At 31.6% G+C, this 15,986-nt stretch overlaps 1 pseudogene across 1 annotated transcript; it reads left to right on the top strand.

Moving 5' to 3' along the window:
• The first annotated feature begins 5,275 nt into the window (after nucleotides 1–5,275).
• Nucleotides 5,276–15,299, top strand: LOC148194722 (histone-lysine N-methyltransferase ASHH1-like; annotated as a pseudogene). Its single transcript, XR_015781699.1, has 12 exons — nucleotides 5,276–5,488; nucleotides 6,312–6,344; nucleotides 6,497–6,561; nucleotides 10,348–10,503; nucleotides 10,882–10,968; nucleotides 11,140–11,224; nucleotides 11,305–11,398; nucleotides 11,538–11,736; nucleotides 12,789–12,820; nucleotides 13,897–14,253; nucleotides 14,420–14,436; nucleotides 15,142–15,299. The product of XR_015781699.1 is annotated as a histone-lysine N-methyltransferase ASHH1-like (transcript).
• Nucleotides 15,300–15,986: the final 687 nt, after the last annotated feature.

The following is a 15,986-nucleotide window of genomic DNA, read 5'->3' as shown; positions in this document are numbered from 1 at the left end:
CTATAATGTATTGTATTCAAGCCAAATCCAAGTGAAAAATAATTATGAAATCTAATTTTTCAACAAGCCCTTTTTTTTTTAATCTTTCACTCTCTTTTCTTAGACACTTTTTTATAATTGGATGATTATTAAATCAATTTATTATAAACTACAGTAAAGCTTACTGTTAATTTAGAAATAGCATATTTCTTAGACAACCATTTTTTATTGAAAACACCTTTCACTTTTTATTTATCAAATTTATTACACTTGCTTACTTCTTCACAGAAAAATTAAATCTCAAATGTATTTTAAAATAATAAAAAAACATTTTCTTACATTTCTTTTTCACCGGAACAAATTCGTGCTAAGTTTTACAAATGAATCACATATCATATTCAATCAAATATGCTAAATCTTGACCAACACCCTTTTATTGGTAAAAAAAATTCACTAAAAATATAAAATTAAGAAAGATAATCATTAAACATACATATATTACTAAGGTTAGCTTCAATATATTGTCATACAATTAATAATTTAATTAATTAAAGAAAATAAGATAAAAGAAATATTTTTAAGAATTCTCTAGTGAGATCTAATACTTATTGAGTTTTATTAATAGTGTAAAAAATATAGTATTTGAAAAATAAAAATACCAAAAATAAAAATAAAAAATTTGTCTTGTTTTTATTTTGGTTTGATTTCATCTTCTCACGTCATTCTCTGTGGGTGTGACTGCGAACTCATTTTTAGATATTCACTTGCCAAATTTACTCTGGACACGTCAGCATGTGGTGGGTCCTGGATTCAGTGGCATGATCCAACGCTTCTGATTGAGATTGATATACTCCACACCACTCCTTTCTTTTTCAAGGAGTTAGGTTACCCAAGGGCACTCCTGACAAAACCAAAAGACAAAATGTTGCATTTAACCAAAATATTATTCAGTGAAATTTTGTCATCTTCTGTGTCAGAATATAATTTCATGAACCCCTTTCGATAATTTTCAACTTTAATTTATTTTAAAAATTATAACTTATTTTAATGGGTTAAAATCAAGTAAAATCCACTGACTGTCCTCGTTTTGTGGTAATACTCACCTTCTTTCACTTAAATGAAATTGTTATTTTTAAGTAATTTTAATCGCTATTAAAATGTTTATTTTTGTCTAAAAATTAATCAAAACTAATATAAATATTTTTATTATGAGGATAATTTTGTTATGATAACCTCTTACTCGCTATGTTTATTTTAAGCAATGAGTTTCCTTATTTATAAATAATACTAGTCAGTTGAATCATGCTAAATTCTTATTTATTTAAATATTATTTTGTTGTCGTATATTTATGAATGCAAAATATCCTTATAGTTGAAAATCATGAGACTAATAGGTAATAAAACTCGTTTAAATATTTCTGTAAATAAGAAAAAATTAAAAATAATTTTGTACAGTAAAATTTTTCTGATCATCTTAGTGTTGAACACTAAACTATAAGCCAGTAATTAAGAAATTATTACCTCGGTTACATCATCACTGTTATGTATAAATTCATAGTCACTTAACCAAGTAGCTAGTCAAATTTAGTAATAGAGTTTGGTTTGTCTCTAAGAAGATCTCTCGATCCCTAAAAATTGTTCACTTATTCATTAAAATATAATAATATATTCTTATTATTTTTAAATATGAGTATTCATAAAAGATTATGTAAGTTGTGATAATATTTTTAATTATATGATAAATTGTAATTCAAAATTCATTTTGTAGTGTGCCAAGGGGCGAAAATAATTTCTATATTTTGTCGGAACTGGTACAAAAGAAGAGAATAATTAAAAATTATGAAAGTGATTTTTAATTAAACAGGTGTACAAATATGATAAAACAAATTCAATAGTTCTGAATAAAAAAATGGAAGTGAATGAAGATAATTGGTTAAAATTATGATTTTATAAAATTAAGTTTTGAAAAAAAAAAGTAATTAAACGAGAGAGAGTGTACTTTATTTGTATAAGAATTGATCTTTTGCAGGGAAGAAATCTTAGGTGTTTAAAAAGAATAAAAAGAAGATTGGAAGGAAATAGAGAAAAGAGAAGTTCCAACCTGGCTATGACGCTTTAACCTTCTCCCATATAAAAAAATGTTGCTTTTCCAACTAACAATAATAATCATAAATATTCCATGCCCAACTTGTTCACTAAAGCTTTATTCATTCTCCTTGCAAAGTCAGCTTTTTAACCATACACACCACCTCTTTCACCTTCATATCTGTCTTTCTTCTTCCCAACATCTACATCTTTTCCATCAACTAAACTGAATAAAAACTATAACTAAAACAAATTTATAATATAAACCTATTCTTAGTTAATTTGTTTACTAAGATTCTGTCAAGTTTTAAGGTGGGGTTTTATATGTAATATACATAATGTATTAGTATAAAATTAATTCTCAGCTTCCTTCCTCTTATTGTTATTATTATGTATGATTATATGTGGTGGTATGTCAAAGAGGATGTTCCTTGTGGGTTACATAAATATCAGTAACATCTGAGTTAACTATATAAGAGATCGACACTATTCTGATATCACTGTTGAATTATAGGAAGGAGTTTTCTGTGGGTTACACAAACACCAATAATATCTAACACAACTATATAAAGAATCAATATCACTCTTTATCTAAAATCTTAAGGTAATGGATTAAATGGTCTTTTATCTTTGTATATTGCTCTAGTTTCTCATTTTTATTAAATGTTAGACTCCCAACATTTCTATCAAATGTTAGATTCCAACAAATAAAGTAGAAAGTTAAATAGACAAAATAATACAAAAATGATAAACATATTCCGTTGTTGTTTACATATATTTTGGTACTTATTAAATTGTTGATGATTTACTGTTTGAATCTACTGTTGCATGTATATGAATTTCATTCTATTTGATAAGTAAACATTTTTTAAGAAATACTGGAATGATTATAAATAAAGTAAATTATATAGATTTTAAAAAAATCCATAAAACTGTGGCTTAAATGATAACAGGAAAAAAAAAACTGATCTACCAAAATCATCCACAATGTAGTAGAAGTTTTCCATACTGATGCTTTACAACAAAGTATACATTTATTAATAAACATTTATAACCACTTTTTAAGATTCACAATTTTTTACTAATTTTATATTTATTAAAATAACTCAATATATTAAATTTATTATTTACAAAAAGAACCAAAAATAAATAATAATTTTATCTACATAACATATAATTGTAACTTTTTAAAATTAAAAAAAATATTTTATAATTTTCTATATTAATAATTATTATCGTGTTTACTTTTTAATCGTGTTTATTTATGATATTAATAAAAAAACTTGTAATGATATACAATTTTAAGATTTATAATTTAGAATTGATATTTTTTTTAAACTCAGTCAATTTTTAAAAATGATCTAAATCAAAATTATAAAAAATGATTTATTTTATAATTATTTAAAAGAATATAATTATATTTATTAGAAAAGAAATAATACGTTTTATTTTTTATCATCATAAAATAAAACAAACATACTTGCATCTAAGTATAGGTGTTTTTCATATAAGTCAATTATTTGTCATGTATTAAAAATTATTAAATAATATAAATTATAAATAATCACATTAATCCTGATGAAATTTATATTTTACAAAATATAGTTTTTTTTCTTTTTGTTTGTATTCACTTAAAAATATTATTATTTACTTCCAGTTTATGTTTACGTTTTGAATGTTGCTCAACGCGACCAGGAACTGTGGATCTGAAAGAGAGAAAAAAAAACAATCTGAAAATTTTGAACAAATGTTTAAGAGGAGACGAGACAATCACCATGTGCGACAAAAAAAAGGAGTTCGAAAGACACTGAAAATGTGTAGGAGTTTTGAGAAATACGTTGGTGATGATAGGATGGTCGCATGGTCAAAACAATCAAAACTGTGTGATTATCGATCAAAACTGAAACTCCAACTACAACAGAGCTGCTATCGACAACAGCGGGTGCAATGATAAAGGAATTTGACTCTGGTATCATGTTCAGTATAATAAAACTATGTATATGATTAATCTTCTTTGGTTTGAATATACATATAATGTAATTTATTTATGATATAAGAAATATTGATAAGTTTACTATACAATTAAGGAACAATAACAAATAAATTAAATATAAAACATAAAAATAATACATCTAACACTTTTATCAAATTGATACATACAAATAGACAAGGTTGTCGTTGGCCGCACAAAGATAACAAACATTTATTTATAAAATAACTTAACTTTGACACCATGTTAAATATAGTATGTATGAGATTAATCTCTCTTGTATTGAATATACATATATTCATACAATAATATTAAATAGTTTTTTCACAACAAAATCTAATTAAATAAATATTTTATGAAAAAAAATTAAATAAATATATACAAATAAAATATTAAATCACTTGTCTTATATTTTTATCAATAAAAACTAAATTGGTTAATTTATTATTATAATAATTTTATTAACGAGAAACATGAGAAACTTTAATTAGACTAAAATAATGTATTTTTTTATACATATGATCATGATAAAGATGCAAATTTTCTTAATAGACAGTTTCATCAAAGCAATAGTCAAATTATTATGTAATTTTCATTAACTATTAGTGTTCTCAAAATGGATTGTAACTTGCAAGCTAACCCAACTCATCACGGGTAAGCCAGGTTGGGTTTGAAGAAAAATGTAATTTTTTTTATGCGGGCTAGTTTTCAACCCAGCTCACCGAGTTGAATCCATGGTGAGTCGGGTTGGCTCACTAACCCACCTAATTTAATTTAATTATTTATTATTTTTGTTTTAATATTATTAGTTAGCATTTTTTTTATTATATTATAGATGCTGATAAAGAATGAGATGTTTTGAAGAGAGAAAAATATTATAAATTTTTCAATTATTTAAGACTCTAATATTATAAATAGAGGAGTGATACAAAAATTATATATAATACTTTTTTTTTATTTTTTTTGAATGGTTAGTGTGATGTTTATTTAGATTTGAATTAAAAATATAATTAAATGAACGAGTGAGTTAACCTGTTTAACCCACCAACCGATAAATCGGCCAAGTTCGAAATCTTTAGTATTTTACATAGATTATAAAATAATGTTTTATTCTTTTCAAACATAAAATTTTAAATTTTAAAATAAGCAAAAAGTTAAATTTATTTAAAAAAATCAAAAAATCAATTGATAACTTGATCTAAGTTTCATGTACGTAGTTACGAAAATATTTCCTTGAAAAAACCTTTGATGAGTTGAGTTTCGGTCCTGTGAGTCCAAAGCCAGGGCCATCTTTGGCGTCATTATATCTGTATTTGGCCTGCACCGTTTATGGAAACCCACCGTTGCCGACGCAGATCTTCTATTTACATTGGAAACCGATAAGCACATTCAGAGTTGGTTCCTTGATCATTGCGTTTCCCTTTTGTCGCTCAGGTTTCACTCTCACCGTTCTTTTTTTCTCTTCTGCAATGATGTTGAGTTCAATTTTTTGATTATGTTAAATTCTTAATTTGGGAGGCGAATTTAGCCTTACCATTGTTTTCGATGTCTCGTTTTATCCCCTCTAAGTTTTAGGGTTTAGGAAATTCTATTTGAATTATCTATTGTTCTAACTGTTCAAGCTTATTCTTAGTAGCGGCTCTGGACTTGTGAAATTGTGACTCGGTAGGTTAGGTCGCCTTCAACTACCTCGTGTCCCTATACATTAAGTTTAATTGTGATAGGGATAGCACCCAATTAAAATGAAGACAAGTAAAAGGAAGGGCCAAAAACTGGAATAATATCTCTATATTATGCCCAGAGAAATTTGTTATGACATTGTGTTTTTTCAGTAGATTCACACTCTTGCAATTGAGAAGTCGTGAAACTGTAGGTTGAAATAGTTTATAAGGAAAACATCTATTGGGATTGCTTGAATGGGTAAAGCGCTATTTCTAACCCATGTCTTTAATGGTGGAAAGTAGCGATATATGTTTGTTCTCACTTCTTATCTTGTTGAAGGAAATTTTTAACAAATTAAATTTTATTTATATATATATATATATATATATATATATATATATATATATATATATATATATATTTAAATATAGAAAAAATGAACTTGATCCTCCCATGGTGATTACAAAGTTGTGGTTGTTTTTCTACATTTCCATTTTGAATTAGTTATTACATTTACTTTTGATACTAGAAGTTCCGATTAATTTGCTAGTTGATAAGCTATCCCTAAAATTATGTATGTTTTCCAATTTCACAGGTTACCACTACAATCTTAATCTTTGCGTAGATGGTAATTTTTTCTTCTTTATCTTAGTTTTTTACGTTACTTCCTTCCCCTTGTCTTACCTTTTGCATTTTTATATTATTATTTTATTAAAAAACAATATTGTTCATGTTAGTGTTTGTTTTCAGTCAATTAACAAGGACATTGTTACTTTGAAGGATCCTTTTATTGAAGAGTTGCCTCAGTACATACATATAAATCAGAATGAGTTTTTCATGCGAAGGTTAGTAGTTTCTTATACAGTATTTCCATTATGGTGTTTTTTTTATCACTCCCTCCTCCTCTTCTTTGTTGATAAGTCCAATTCTTTATGATCATAGCATAGCATATTTTGATGGAAACTGCTTCGTATTATGAAATTGAATCCACACCCCATGTATTGTTGAAACTCAATTCATACCCATGCATTCTTGAACTTGATTGACTACTTATTGCTTAATGCTGTCTCACTATAATTCACTTGAGATTGAAAGTATAAAATAATTCTTGAGGGCTTGATTGATCCCTCTCATAATCTTCTATTTATAAAAATAAATTGATACAAGAGTACATGATTAGGGTAACCTTAGTAGACACAATATAATCATGATAAATAAGGTAACTCTAGACACAATGTAATCATGATAAATAGGGTAACCTTAGACACAATATAATCACGATAAATAAGGTAATCCTAGACACAATATAATTATTCTAACAGTCCCCCTCAAGCTGGAGCATACAAATTGTATGTGTCAAGCTTGGAATAAATAAACTCAATCCAACAAAATCAACTTGTCTAAAATGTCGAGACAATAGATGTTTTGGCTCCGAACAAGATGCACATATGCTTCAAGAGAGAATGTCTATAAACCAAATTGGACTCACAAACCAACATAACCAAAGAGACTCTTCATAAGCTTATGGAGAATAATATTCGACAACCACAAAACTTCATCTAGCACCATGAACCTTCAAGTAATGACTTTGACAAAGTTGATTTCCATCAAAAGTGAATGACGAGTGGTAGATAGCAGAAACTTGATTGCCATCAAGTAAGGATGGGGCCTGCATGACTAAAAGCGATAAACTACAAAGACTGGATTCCATCGAGAAAGGATGGGGCTTGTAGTGGCGAAAAGCGACAAACTACAGGGATTAAATTGCCATCAGTGACTGATGGGGCCTGTAGTGGTTGAAAGCGACCAAACTGCAGGGACTAAACTGCCATCAAGTAAGGATGGGGCCTGTAGTGACTGGAAACATACTCCCCTCACTGTAGGGACTAAATTTCCATTACTGACTGATGGGGCCTGCAGGGATTAAATTGCCATCACTGACTGATGGAGCCTGCGGGGATTAAATTGCCATCACTGACTGATGGAGCCTGCAGGGACTAAATTGCCATCACTGACGGATAGGGCCTGTAGTGGCGGGAAGCGACAAAACTACAGGGAATGCCATCACTAACTGACGAGGTGATGGGGGCCTACAGTGGTTGAAAGGACAAAACTGCAGGGAATGCCATCATTGACCGATGGAGCATGTGGCTGGAAACATATTGCAGTGGTTGGAAGCATACTCCCCCTCACGACAAACGACGGAAATGATGACGCCGCCGATGACAAATCTTGAAGGTGGAAGATCATAATGGTCTCTTTTATTCATCAAAGCATCCAAAAACAGATCTAATAAGGGACTGGTGAAATTGTTTGACTAAGATTCTGAATCTGGCCAGAAATAGACTCCCCTCATGCCATGAGGAACCTTCAACCTATGACTTTGGTGTTGAAATTCCTTGGTGTTAACTAACTAATTACTGACTCTCCTTGGAGACTTGTAAATAAATGACACAAGCCATCAGGAACATCACAACTGCTACAATACGCAAAGCTAAACAAATATTATGAAAGGAGGCTAAGGAACAATGCTGAAACAGAGGTATAATGCTGAAATAGAGTTTTTTTTTTCTTTGGTCGAACGAGACGAACGACACTGACGCCGTGTGATTCCGACACCGGAAAGGTGGCATGTGACAAACAAGCGCCGGAAGCTTATCGGAGAGAAGTCGTGCGTGACAAGATGAGAAAGAGGCAACGACTAGGGATGGGTCGCACTCCTCGAGGCGCACAAAACCCCTAACTTTGCCAGAGAAAATGTGACCATGGCGGAGGCGAACGTCGGACAAATGTGGCGCACATGGCGACGCTTGGATGAGAACTAGCCCTCTCGCTCAAGGAGGCGATCCAGACCACTAGTCGTCGGACTAAACTGTGGCAGCAGATGGCAACAGAGGACAATAGACGATGGTTGGCAACGGACGGTGGTCGGCAGCGGACGGTGGGAAACAATGGATAGCAGCAGACAATGACGAATGACGTCGAGAACAGAAGTTCATGGTGACAAACTTCTACAACTCCTCACAGTGGCAAAACAGTGCTAGATGGACAATGACAAATGGCACCAGACAACGACAAACGATGTCAAACAGCGACAAACACAGCGGCGGTGCCTGGACAGCGGAAAACGGTGCATAGACAGCGGAAAACGGCGCCTGGACAGCGGCAAACGGCGCCTGGACAGCGGCAAACAATGCTGGACAACGGCAAACAACACTGGACAATGACAAACAGTGCTTAACAGTTGCGGACAACAACTAAGGTTTGAAGACTAGACAAAATTTAGAACGAAACTGCTCATTTAGGTATTTTAGGAAAGATGAATTTTTTAAGGCCGCCGGGGGCCAGCGCCGCCACCGGCGACAACAAAGACAAAGTAGGAAGAGACTCAGACAACCTGCTTTATACCAACTTGAGATTGAAAGTATAAAATAATTCTTGAGGGCTTGATTGATCCCTCTCATAATCTTCTATTTATAAAAATAAATTGATACAAGAGTACATGATAATTAGGGTAACCTTATTAGACACAATATAATCATGATAAATAAGGTAACTCTAGACACAATGTAATCTTGATAAATAGGGTAACCTTAGACACAATATAATCATGATAAATAAGGTAATCCTAGACACAATATAATCATGATAAATAGGGTAAATATTCTAACAAATTCTATTAACACAAAACATGCATCTTGATCGGGTTGTTTTTATGAAGTTATCATACAAAAATCTATTGAACAATTTAGCAATGCTGAATTTTGTTTTGGTAGTAATTTAGAGTCTCGTATGATTTCATTCATTTGAACTTTCTATTATGGTTATTGGTTTTTCTTTTGTTGTCCTTATTCATCAGCCATTTGACATAGTTGGAAGTTTGATAGAGTTTGTTTGGATGATTTCTTTTTTCACAAATACTTATATGAGAAGAAAAAAGAAATAAATTACGTAAGTTTCTGTAAAAGTTAAAACTAGCTTATGCCAAACTAATTTGTACAAGTTTCCTCATATTAGTTTCTCCAAAACCTAATATTTTAGTTATGTATAAGTTAGTTTTAGCGGTTGAAGATATCAAGTATTTCATTTTCCTTTTTATTTGTGTCTCCTATAAGTGATTGTAAATAAGTTTATCTAAATAGACACTTAGTCTCAATTTCAAGTATCATCTCTCTGGCTGTCTCCTGATGACTAGATTTTGTAAGATGAAGCTGTCCATTTCCTTTGAGACAGTACCCGTGGAGAACTGGAGAGGGAGCATAATGGAAGGGGTTACCGGACAAACAAGAGTTAGTAAGATTAAGCAGCCCATCCAAGGAATAGTGGACATCCTTCCCAGTATCTGAATGTGTAGAAAACTTAGTAAGGACAGTAATTCTAAAGATGTAAACCTGGCTAGGAAAAGAGTTGGTGTCATTATAATTGGATTACATCTTTAAAAAAACAAATATGGTTTACTAACTAATTACATTCCTCACCATCATCTACACCAGCCTAGGTTATAAAGCCCATTGTAACCCTTACTATCAATCCAATCTTAAATGCAAAATCTGATGAATATTTTGTATTGGAATTCTGGATTAAGCATCAAAAGTTTATTGAGTTGTTACCTTTCACTTCATTCTTTCCAGGCACACAAAAACAGAAGGAGGAGGATATTGCTATATGTGAATGCAAATATGATGCTGATGACACTGACAGTGCATGCGGGATAGCTGCTTGAATGTTTTAACCAGCACAGAATGCACCCTTGGTATTGCCCTTGTGATATCTTGTGCAAAAATCAGGTGAGTTCATGTTAGCTCTGTATACGGTTATATATATATATATATATATATATATCTATATATATATTATATATATATATATATAGCATCTGTTGGTCACAAAAATTTAAAGATACATTTTTTTGTTTTACTATAAACTACCCTGCTGGTAGCTAGGGTGATCATGAGAAGTTAATTCCTTTTTATCTCCCAACCTGTGTTTGAGGGAACTTGACCTAATTATTGCTTACTTATATTCTGTTTTTTTTCCCTTTCATTTTATGAACTTCTCAGTGGTGCTCAAGAATACCCTTCTAGAATGTTTTTGAACCTTTGAATTTATTTTGGACGAGGCCAATATCAATTACTATATTCATGCTCCATATGTCTTGGTTACAGAAATTTCAGAAGTGTGAATATGCTAAAACAAAGTTGTTTAAAACTGAAGGCCGTGGATGGGGTCTTTTGGCTGATGAGGATCTTAAGGTAATCATATGATATAATATATTGCAATGAAATTAGCAAAAGGAAAAAGGGAAACTTTCTTGCAAAAACCTGATGAATTTCAATGCATTTTATATTTTATGGGCATGGCTTATCATGTAGTCATTCCTTTAGTTCAGCAGTGCCACACTTCAATTAACATATTTCATATAGGCAGGACAATTTGTCATCGAATACTGTGGAGAAGTTATATCATGGAAGGAAGCCAAACGTAGATCTCAGGCTTATGAAGATCAAGGTAAAATGCCAATAAATTCAATGCTTCTGTTTGTCTGGTATTTGACTGTACGTTTTTAAAAACTTGTTTGCTTTTTGCAGGCCTTAAAGACGCATTTATCATTTGCCTTAATGCATCTGAATCTATTGATGCAACCAGGAAAGGAAGCCTTGCTAGATTTATAAATCATTCCTGGTAATCACTATATACAAAAATACGAACATTAAGTAAATCGAACCTGCTAGTATGCAAAATATAGTAGGCGCTTTTTCTTGTTCTCCTTTGTTTCCCTTGCCCAAGGTTTGATATCAAATGAATACTTTTAAGTTTGCAGTCAACCGAATTGTGAGACGAGAAAATGGAATGTGTTGGGGGAAATAAGAGTTGGAATATTTGCAAAACATGATATTCCTATTGGAACTGAATTAGCTTATGATTATAATTTTGAATGGTTTGGAGGTGCAAAGGTTCGTTGCCTATGTGGTGCACTCAAATGTTCAGGGTTCCTTGGAGCAAAATCTCGTGGTTTTCAGGTAAGCTTTATATAGGTAGTTTTAACCCTACAAAAATGAAGTGCTTGGATGAATCCTTTTGATACTTTGCAAGGCGTGATTGTTGTAGTCTTGTAGATTATGAGCTTTTAAGTCCCGCTGATAGTTTGAAAGATGATGGTTAGATGTTTTTTTATTGTAGTGTAGACGATTGATTATAAAACCTAAATAATATGGAAAATGTGTTAATGGAGGCTTTATTAAAGAGACGAGCTCTTCTGTTCAATTTGATTATCAGTTTTGATCCACTGCAGAAAACATGGTAGAATCTTGCCATAGGTGGTTTGGGCATGTGTAGTGATGATCACTAAAGGTCTGAATTAGGAGAGTAGATCACATTGAGGGTAGCCTTAGTGTTTGGGGCAGAGGGAAGCCCAAAAATTATAAGAGATTTTTGGGAGGAATTTAAAGGTCTATAGGTTGCCTATTGAACATAGGAGCAATTGTTTCTAGGTATTATGTTTTATATCCAGGAATCACATTCTCATGAATACTATGTTCAAGAACAAAATTTCCATTAAAATGTTTGGTTGACATTTAGTAATTTTATGGTAAATAAATTTATTCAATAAAAAGTTGAAAAAATGAAAGTGGAAGAAACTTATATAACTTATGTTCCTGTGAGAATATTTTCATCACCAAGGGAAACATGAACATCTCATTACTAAGAATCAATAATTCCTGAGAAAATTTATTATAAACTTGTACCAAACATGGTAATTTGGTATTCAGTAGTTCACTTTCTTAGGAGTCCTTTTTAATACCTTGAAACAAAGGCTTTCTTTGATTGATCCATGTAACCAGCCTGACTTACTGGTAAAGGGTTTGATTGTTGTTGTATCAGTTTTGATCTAGTGGAATGCACGCGCTGAAAATCATTTAATCGGGGGAAGCACTTTTTTTAATAATTGGAAATAGCTAGCTTTATTCCTTTCTTTTTCTTAATTTCCTTTTTTTTATTATTATTATCATTATTATTATTATTATTCATTTTTAATCACTATTTTTCCTAATGTTGGGAAAACTATGAGCAGGAGGATACTTATCTATGGGAAGATGATGATAGGTAATTGTTGATGTGTTCTTTCGTTACGATTCATTCCTCTCTAAATAACAGCTTTCATCTTCTCTTTTAGGAATCTGCTGACCACTGTAATAATCAAACATAAAATGATTTAGTATTGAGTACCTATCCCTGAAACTACTGTCATTGTTTCAAACTTTTGCTTTCTTACTATGGGGAAACAAACTACCATCATCAACCAGGTTACAATAGCACATGGAAATCTTGAAAATCCAGTCATTACATTTTAATTTTGGAACAAAGTTAAAAGTTATGTCATGAAATGTCATTATATATATATATATATATATATATATTGCATTAAACATTATAATTTTAGGGATAAATGTTTTTACTATTTGATAATATTGGTTATTTTGTGATTAGCCCCTCTATAATTTCTGTTGTGATCCCCCCCTCCCCCCTTATATTTAACCTTGAAAATAAAGTACCGTGTTTTATTCTCTCACCGGTGCATCTGTCAGGAGAAAAGGTGAGCGACTTGTATTTCTTTGCAAATACAAATAAAAAAGTCAAATAGATTAATTCCAAAAACATTTTTTTTAGAGATTAAAATATTAAATCATTTCATTTTTAATATACAAAACCGAAGAAAATGACTATTTTTTTTACTTTCACTTATTAACCTAATTTAGAAGATTCTTTTCTTCTCCTTATTGAAATAAACTTTTTCTCCGATATTTATTTTTAAAGAAAATAGATATACATCGACAATGGAAAAATGGAAAACAGTTTTACACTTTTTCGTCACAGACCACAGTGTAAAGTAGCCATTGAACTTTTATTTTATTGTATCAGAGCAAGAAATGTGAGCATTATAACTTTTCAATAAACAAAATTTAATTATCTCTAAAATACCTGATTAATAATTCTAAAATGCCTGATTAAGATTAACAACTCTTTTTCCTGATATTTATTGTATTATGTACAACATATCTACATTGTAAGTTTTAATACACAATTAAAAATAATGCTAAATTTATTTACACCATTCCTTTCATTCCTTTTTCTCATGGTGATTTGGTGCATGATTTTCTTGTTGATGTTTTTGGTTACAGGTACTCTGTTGAGAAAATTCCTGTATATGATTCTGCAGAGGATGAACCAGTGTCAAATGTTAATGGACGAACTGAATCCTCTTTAGATGTGATGCTTAAAGCTGAGCAACTATCTGAGTCCACTGGTTTCAATGTTCAGTCCCTTGATTCAGTTCAGATGAAAGATTTAGATGTCAAAAAGATTAAGACTGAAGTAGCAGATGAGGATATGCACTTGTACACCCACGATACTGAACAGACGCTTTCACAAAAGAATGCAATGATATCACGAATCCGAGGTAATGCTGCAGGCAGAAACTATCACATTGGACCTAGGTCCATTTCTACCAAAAGATCAAGGGCATATAATGGCGGAAGGTTTAAAAATCTCGTAGAGAAGAAATTGATGCCAAGTTTGCTGCTGGCCTCCTAGCATCCAAGGAAGCACAAGAGGAGATTTTAAACTCTGAGGTACGATTTTCGTTAGATTTTGTTGTTGCTGATTACTGAACATTATAACCTTGGCTCTTAATGTTGTCATTAGCGGGGACTTAATCTCAGGTACGTCCTCTTGCAAAGATAGCTTTAGTAATGTAGTTATCAGATTCGTGATTGGATCTGGAGGATCCTTTGTTTTAAATGACTAGTTCATAATCTAGATTTATCATTTAGAGAAAAGTAAATGTCTTTGAACTTAGCTGGAAGCCTCGAAGAGTTTATCTAGGGGTGGCTGTGCATGATTTTGTAACTTTGAAATCGTAAAAGTTGTTTAATTTGGTGGCAAACCCCAATCCTATCACTTTATATTGTGTGGTTGCAAATCACCTAAATCGTATTTGTTACTGATTTTAATATAGTTCACACTAATCAAGAATGTCAAGTGAGAAAGTAAAAGTGCATTTGTTTTTCATTCGAAATTAGTAAGTTTATAAGCTCTTCGATTCTACTAAATGGTAAATGAATTCTTCCTTTGAACTCTGCACTCTTGCTTCAAAGAAGTAAAATCCTTTGGTTTCATATTGAGGAATTCCTTTTCCTCTGGTCCCAACCCCCTCCAAATCTCTTCATCCTGCAATTACTGCTTAATGCACATCTCTTCTTACCATCATGCTTAATGCTAATGTAAGAAATTACAAAAGGATATCAATGTCAACATCGAGACGAAAATAATCAAATTGTTGGGCATAGTTTAGATGTGAATTGGAATAGGGGTTTTGTGCATCATAGTAAATGCTTTATTATCACTCAATCATCTCTTATTTAAAGGTGTCTCCATGCAGAAAAGAAAGGATGATGCTACATCTACTCTTGATTCCTTATACGATGAAATACGGCCTGCTATTGAGGAACACGAGAGGGATAGCCAAGACAGTGTATCCACCACTGTCGCAGAGAAGTGGATACAGGCTTGCTGCCTAAAATGAAGGCTGAGTTTGATCTCTACTCGTCAATTGTGAAAAATGTTGCTTGCACTGCGCAAAGGGCACCTGGACAAGCAAAACCTACTGAAGTAGATAATGAAAACGAAATTAAGTTCTTGACAGGTTGAAATTCTCATTTCATTTTTTCCCATCTGTAATTTTCAACGTCACTGAATGTGTGGGCAAATTTGGGGGGTACTTCTTTTTAAAATTCGTTAAGTTGAGAATCTAAGACTCGATGAATAGATCTTTTCAATATTTATTTGTTATTTTGCCTAATTTTCCCATATATTTTTCTTTTTTTGTGGAAATGAAAATACATGGAATAAACTATAGGTTGCATTGGAAAAATGAAATACAAATGGTATGTTCGTTGGTCGCCTGTTAATAAGAAGAATTATTTTAGCATGGATGTAATCTTCTCATAGAGGCCAAATCAATGATAACTTCATTAATTACTTGCCAGACATCCCTGTCTGATTGACTGGTTCAAATAGAGCGAATTGTTAATCCATTGGTATCGCATATTCATCGTGGATATTCCTCCTATTAGCTACAGACACCGAGAGTTGATAAGACTGATAAATTTCTCTAATGTGTTATATATATATATATATATTGACCTTCTCATTATACTAAAATACCTTTCTTTTTATTTCTAAAATACCTTGTCTAGATAGTCTTTGATAT

The sequence above is a fragment of the Vigna umbellata genome, chromosome 8 (assembly GCF_029865625.1).
Source record: "Vigna umbellata cultivar VRB3 chromosome 8, Vumbellata_1.0, whole genome shotgun sequence".
Lineage (NCBI taxonomy): Eukaryota > Viridiplantae > Streptophyta > Magnoliopsida > Fabales > Fabaceae > Vigna > Vigna umbellata.
This window is presented reverse-complemented; position numbering and strand designations above follow the sequence as displayed.